We start from the raw sequence: 7,625 nt of genomic DNA, 5'->3' as shown, positions 1-7,625 counted from the left end.
CCCACAGGCTTAGGTTTCCCGGCTGGGGCCTCGGGAGCCGGTCCAGGACGGGACCTCCAGCGCCGAGGTCCTGCCCTCCCCCAGCCTCTCAGCCACCCGCTCCCTGGGCCAGCCCTGGCCGGCGCCTCTGCCCCAACCCACGCAGGCCGCCGCCGCCGGTCCCCCAGGCCTTTCCTCCGGCCAAAAACTCCCGGGCCAGCCCTTCTTCCCAGCGCCCTGCTCCCACAAGTCGCCTTTGCCCTGCCGACCCTTCTGCCCGGCACCAGCGCCCACTGCTCTTCCTCTCTCTGCCGTCCTCCAAGTGCGACCTGTTTCCACCATCAGTTGAGGAGCTGACCAGAGACCAGAATCGTGCCTTTCCCATCACTCTGGGGGCTTAACAGTTGCTGCCAGAAATTTTTGTCTGCTCCAAATAGCATAGGACACTGAGGTTGGAGTTAAGGCTGGCAGAACGGAGAGTGCAGAGCTTTGCTATTTATACAGGAATGGCCTGGGGTTCCAGAAAGACTGGCACCTGGGAGCCAGACCCTGGCGTCCCCTTCCAGAGGCATCACTGGCTGGCTCACTGCCCCTCAAGGGCCTCAAGTCCTCCTCCGCAGAGCGGAGGCAGGGAGGGAAGGAGGAGACTAAGGATTTGTAGAAAAACCAGGAAAGAAACCCCTCTGGCCACTGGCCAGTGACCTTGCTCAGGGCCTCCAAAGCTAGGAGGTGACTTGGGGAGCCCTGGGAGAGTGTGGGTGGAGAGGAAGGAGCCTGCTTTCTGCTCCTGAATCCTCCAGAACTTGTTGGCTTTGGAAGTTTGAGGAGAATATCTTGCCTTGAGAAACTGACCTCCCCCTCAAAAGGGTACTGTGAGAGGAGTCCAGAATATTGGAGGCCCGAGGTCTCAAACAGGTTCCCATCTCTGCTGTGAATCCATGTGCACCTGTGCACCTTATGAGTCACTATACATCTTTGAGCCTCCATTTCCTCATCTGTACAATGGGGTGATTGTACTAATAATTGTTCATGAGGCACAGCACTGGGTGAGGGCCAGTTCTCAAGAAGCTCACAGTTCAGGTGAAATGAAGAAGGGACTTTACTCAAAATATGGAGGATGCTGCCCGGGTGGGCCGTGGTGATTGGAGGTAGAGAGCAGCTCAGAAGGCAAATGGGTGTCTGATGCATTCGTCTCCAGCCCTGTGTCAGCTGCAGCCAAACTTAGCGATTATCCCCAAGTTTGCTTGCCCCAACCCCGCAGCCTCCCCTTATCCCCTGCATGGAGGCCCAGGCTCTGTCTTGCAGATTAGTGTCTGGGGGTGGCTACTTCAGCTCCACGTCTGCAATAGCAGACAGCCAGGAATGGGGGAAGGTGTGAGTTGCTGGCCTGGTTGGAGCCAGAGGGACAACGGTGAACGGCTTTTGCCCAACCATGTCAAGTTGGATTAAGTCATGGGGCTGGCTCCCATTACTGTGCTGCTTTCTCCACTTTCCCGCTCTCTTTATCGTATCTGAGTATACAGGATCCAAGTAGTCTGGTTCCAAGTTCTCTTTGAATGGTAATGCTCTGTCCTGGCTGGATGATGTAAAGGCTCCGTGTAGAAGTGGATCCAAGCAGGCTGGAGGGACATGGGCTGAACCTGCTCCTCCGAGGGGGAACACAGTCAGCACTCCATGGGCTTTTACAGGCGCTGGAGGGTAGGGAAGCCCCCCATGGAGATGGAAAGGGTTACAGAGATGAGTCAGTTTATAATTTACTGTAAGATAAAGCAAGGACCCAAATGGACAGTCTTTTCTCTGTGGTGCAAAGGAGATATCCTGGAGGCAGTGGGAGAGGGGGATCTGGGAGGACTTCCAGGAGGAGCTGGGAAAGGGATGTGGCTATGGATAGAGCAGGGCAGAGGCTCCTCAGGCAGTCGGCACAGCAGTAAAAGCCCCAAATAGGAAGCATAGGCTTAACTCAGGGAACACAGAGTCACCTTGTCTGGCTGCAGGGTTGGGGGTAGGTTGGAAGGCAGGGTGGGTTCTTGTGGGAGCCAATAATGATAGTGTGGTGGTGGTGGGGGGGGGATGACAATGATTCAAATATCTGCTGTGACCCAGGGCTGTCCTAGGTCTAATCTCACACATATTAGCTTTAAGTTCTATAACAAATCTCCAAAAGACCTGCTATTTATTTTCTCTTTACAGCTGAGGAACAGGCTCTGTGAGAATGTGCGACTACCTTGTCCAAGATCCCAGAGCTAGTAAGTGGCAAAGCTGGGATTTGAACTCAGGACTGTGTGATTCTAAAGGTCACACTTATGTCCCTTGGGTGATAGAGCCCAAATAACCAAAGGTGGGAAGAGCGTTCTGACCTTGGAACTTCATTTCAGGAACCAGGAAAGGTCCCTGTGGGCGGGAAGGAGAGGGGTGTTTCTACAGGGCAGACTTCTCTGAATCCCAGACTGAAGCTCAGGCCCTGAGGACTCTCAGTGGTGGATCAGAGAGGTGAGCAGCTGTGGATGGGCAGAGGGGTTCAGGCAGGGGTCCCCCAGGGTGGGACTCAGGTTGCAGTGGTCTTTGTCCCCCTCCACCAAGCCCCGCTAGTGTGGCTCTGTGCCAGGCTCCCCTGTGTGGCGCCAGCCTCTTGCAGCCTGGGTAGGAGGCTGGGGGCAGAGGGAGGGGGGCCGGTTGTGCATCAGTGTTAAGACACTGGGCTCTAAACGGGGATCCCCTTTCTTCTCCTGGTGGGCTCCAGCTGTCCCTGTCACTCTTTGCAGGAGGGGGCAAGGGATTTTGGAAGAGGAGTAAGTCTTGGGAAATACCTGACTGGGGTCACTTTCTTTCCAATTTCCATCCCCTATCTGAAACTCTAGGCTCGCTGTCTCCCCAGGCCAGCCTCTCACCCCCACCCTTCATGTCACCTTACCCCCAACACAACCGCCTCCTTCCTCATCCCACTGGCAACAGAGGCAGCCTGGCAGGGTTAGGGGGCGGCAAGGGCAGAGGGAAAGGTGACCAGGGTGCTCGGGAGAGATGTGGCTCCCAGGTTGGCTCTGCTACTTCCTATCAGGTGACCTTGGGCAAATCTCTGGCTTTCAGTTGTCTCATCTATGAAGTGGGTTCAGTAATACCTCTCGGTCAGGGCTCATGAGACCATCACATGACATTACAGCTGTGAAAGTGCTTTGTCAACTTTGAAATGCTAGAAGAATGGCATTTGTTATCGTTAAGTAGTGTCTCCAGAGGCCCTGGTTAACAGGCAGCTGTGCTGTTCAGTTCAGCCACCTCAGAGGCTCTGGTTGGCCCCCAAGTCCCCAGGGGTCCCCTGAGGGAGCCAGGGCCTCTCCCCTACCGTGAGGCCAGACTTGGGGCCCAGAGTCCAGAGAATGGGGCTATGGCTCCTGATGCCCCTCACCCACCCTCACCTCCACTCTAATCCTCACAGCGGGCCTCAGGGCCAGGTCCTGCAAGCTGCACCATGGCTGCTCTTTGTCCTGTGTGGAAGCTCTTCATGGACCGAGGACTGCCCGGCTTCAGAGCATCGTCTCGGTTTGGTCAGCCTGAGACAGCCTCAACGCCAGAAGACTTCCCTCTTGCCCAGGGAGGCATCACCTTGCTCCCAGATGGGGGCGCCAAGCCCCTGCCCCTGGCACCTGGGCTCCCTCCCCCTCCCTTGGCTGGCCAGGCACCACTGTCTGGCCTAGACTGCAGCCCCTGCCCCTCAGCTGAGGGTCTGGGTCTGCCCTGGTCCAAGGCTTCTGACAGCCTCTCTGGAGAGGCATGAGGCAGGCTGCAACCTGACAGACATGTGGCACTCTCTGGGCACGTGCCCAGCCCATGTGTTACCCTGGGGAGAGGTGGGTGGGGCTTGGTGCCTAGAACTGCCAAGGTGGCTTCTGCAGGAACCTAATGTGATTCTGGCAGCTTCTTCAGTCCTGGAAGGGGCGGAATGAGGCTATAACTTGCAGGGCCTAATGGCTGCTTATTAAAGTCTCAAAGAGGTGGCATTTTGACAGGTGATTTAGGTTGTGGTTCTCCTGGCAGAATCCAGTCCCATTTAGAATTTTTAGACAACTTCCCTCTTTGTTTTAACTGAATTTTGAGCTCTTTGTGAACCAGGCACTGTTTTTTGCTAATTAATCCTGTATTCGTGGCGATGAGATGGGGAACTGAAGAATAGGTGGGGTAGAGGGCAAGATGGTTGGGACAACAAGAGGGTTGAGACCTGAGGACCGAAGTTGACCCCCCTTCAGCTGGCCTGGACCCTTGAGACAGAAGGGCTGTGCTGGTGGAACTGGGCTGTAGAGTCCAAGACCAGAGCGGCAGCTCAAGGTAGCCTGGCTTTAAACCTTAAAACTCCCTGACTGTGCAGGTCACGTCTTCCCTCCCCATCTCCCCAAGGAAGCCCCTCCTTATCCCACGGCAAGCCCTACGTCCCTCTCACAGCCAAGCTTCTAGGAGATTTATCCAGGGGCGTCTCCACTGTCTCACCTGCCAGCCTCTTCTCCGATCAGTCATCTGTCTCCTGCAGTCTTAGGGTCCAATGCAGAGGCTCCCCCAGCCTCTCTCTCCCAGGCCTCTCTGCAGCACCTGCATTGGGAATCATCTGCTGTTTCTCCCAGAAACTTTCTCCTTTCTTAGACTTCCTGGATGTTGTAAGATCTAGGCCCTTCAACTCACTGACTCCCCAGTGTTCCGACTAACATGGTCATCTCTGCCTCCTCATTCTCCTTGGTCACCTGAGTAGGACTACCTCAAAGGCTCTCTTTCCCAGGGACCTCACCCAGTGGCTGACAGATGACTTTTAAATATTCCACTGTGCTGCTGCTGGTAGTGGTTTAGTCGCTAAGTTGTATCTGACTCCTTTGACCCCATGGAGCCTGCCAGGCTCCTCTGTCCATGGGATGCCCCAGGCAAGAATACTGGAGTGGGTTGCCATTTCCTTCTCCAGGGGCTCTTCGTGACCCAGGGATCCAACCCGCATCTTCTGGGTCTCCTGCACTGGCAGGCGGATTCTTTACCACTGAGGCACTGTAGCCCTCGAATTTCTTTCCCTGCTCCTGATTTAAAGAAATACTGCTTGCCTTTCTTTTCTGAATGTCTCAGAGGCTTCTCAAACTCAACACAGAAAATTTCTTCTTCCAGTTCTATTGAGATATAATTGACATGCAGCACTTTATAAGTTCAAGATGTACATTGTAATGATTTAATTTACGTACACCATGAAATGATTACAGTAAGTTTAGCGAATATCCATATAATAATAAAATTTTAAAAAATAGAAGAAAAAATTTTCCTTCTGATAAGAATTATTCGCACTTACTGTCTTAACAACTTTCATATATAATGCATAGCAGTGTTAATTATATTTATCATGTTGTATGTCACTTTTTCTATGAGTTTGTTCATTTGACATATAATGACCTACAACACTATTTAGTTCCTGGTGCACAGCATGCTGCTGCTGCTGCTGCTAAGTCGCTTCAGTCGTGTTCGACTCTGTGCGACCCCATAGACGGCGGCCCACCAGGCTCCCCCGTCCCTGGGATTCTCCAGGCAAGAACACTGGAGTGGGTTGCAATTTCCTTCTCCAATGCATGAAAGTGAAAAGTGAAAGTGAAGTCGCTCAGTTGTGTCCAACTCTTTGCGACCACATGGACAGCAGCCTACCAGGCCCCTCCGTCCATGGGATTTTCCAGGCAAGAGTACTGGAGTGGGGTGCCATTGCCTTCTCCGGGTGCACAGTATAGCAATTGGATATTTCTATACATTTCAAAGTGATCATCATGATAAGTCTAGTTACTGTCACCCTACAAAGATATCACATAATTATTGACTGTATTCCCCACATTGTATATTTCACGTATTCATGCTCAGTTGCTCAGTGGTGTCGGACTCTGGGATCCCATGGACTGTAGCCCAGCAGGCTCCTTTGTCCAAGGGATTTTTCGGGCAAGAATACTGGGGCAGGTTGCCATTTCCTACTCCAGGGGATTTTCCTGACCCAGGAATCGAACCCACATCTCTTGCATCTCCTGCAACGGCAGGCGGTTTCTTTACCACTTGACCACCTGGGAAGCCCACGTATTTCAGATCTGGTGACTTACTTATTTTATAACCAGAAGTTTGTATCTCAGTCTCTCGCATCTATTTCTCTCCTCCTTTCACCTCCCTCCTTCTGGCAACCACTTGTTTGTTCTCTGTATCTATGACTTTGTTTTGTTTCAACATGGAAATCTTGATCTTCCATGAAAGCTAGTTCCTCCTTTAGGGACCACGCTCTGCGAACAGCACCTCAGCTGCTAAAGCTGGAGACTGGGAGTCATGTACTCTCTGTCTTACTATTCCCATCTGATCCTGTGCCAAGTTTATTCTCCCTTCTTAGTATTTCCTAAATTGCTTCCTTCCTTTCTTCCACACTGCTAGTCCCTGTGTCTGAAGCACCAGCCTCCCAGCTGGTCTTCCTGCCTCTCCTTCCAGAACAGACAACCTCAGTAGCTCCCTGTTGAGTCCAAATTCCTCAGCCTGGCATTCAAGTCCTTCTCCCCAGAAAGATATGCTTGGTCTGGGGGTGGAGTCTTGCTCAGGTTGCCTGGTGAAGAGGGAGGAGCCCAAATGTTGATCTAGGCTGAAGCCTTACATTTTTGGGGGTCCCCTTTTGGTGGACTGTACGGGCTTCCCTGATGGCTCAGATGGTAAAGAATCCATCTGCAATGCAGGACATGTGGGTGTGATCCCTGGGTCAGGAAGATCCCCGGAGAAGGGAATGGCTACCCATTCCTGTGTTCTTGGCTGGAGAATCCCATGGACAGAGGAGCCTGATGGGCTACAGTCCATGGGGTTGCAAAGAGTCAGATACGACTGAGAGATTAACACTTAACACTTTCACTTTTGGTGACTGTACCTGTTTCCCCCACTCTCAGTCCCAATGTCTTAGGGCAACATCCCTGTCCTGTGGATGGATCATATGACCTCCACCTTACCCAACCAGTGATTGGCATTCCTTGGCTGGGTCAATCAGAACCGGGGATGCCTGGAGACTTTCAAAGGATGTTTTATCATCACAAAGAAAGAGTCTATTCAAGAGAAGGAAGCACAAGACGGAGAAGGAGACACGGGGTGGTAGGGTAGTGTCTGGATCTCTGAATCGCACTGTGCCAAGAGCCAGCCTTACCACTGGACCTTTCACTTCTGAGGCCAGTAAATTCCTGCAAACCACCCTGAGTTGGGTTTTCTCCCCTTTGACATGAAAAATCCAAACTGCTACACAGAGTGAAGAGAGGGGAGCTCCCAGGTGGCTGGCTTCTGAGCCTTTGGCATCATCTTACAGGAGGTCACCATGTGATCTCCTTTGGGTCCAAGGTTGACAAATGGAGGCCTGGCTGCCCCGTGCCCCTGGCCTGCATATCCGATGTGGACTGCTGGCATCCCAAGGTGTGTAGGCGTAGAATGAGAACCATCTGGACTGCTGATTGAAGACTTAGGCCTTGGGCTGGGCCCCTGGAATGTGGACACCGAGCCCAGGCCCAGGCCAGAGAGTGTAAAGGGCTTCTCAGGAGGGCGACAGCCTCCTGGATGATGCAGAAGGACCCCTAGTGTCTATGAGTCACCAGAAGCTAGGAAAGGGATGGGTGCATTCCCAGACTTTTCCAAAGGGAGCA

The sequence above is a fragment of the Bison bison genome, unplaced genomic scaffold, assembly GCF_000754665.1.
Source record: "Bison bison bison isolate TAMUID 2011002044 unplaced genomic scaffold, Bison_UMD1.0 scf7180017864180, whole genome shotgun sequence".
In the NCBI taxonomy this organism is placed as follows: domain Eukaryota; kingdom Metazoa; phylum Chordata; class Mammalia; order Artiodactyla; family Bovidae; genus Bison; species Bison bison.
This window is presented reverse-complemented; position numbering follows the sequence as displayed.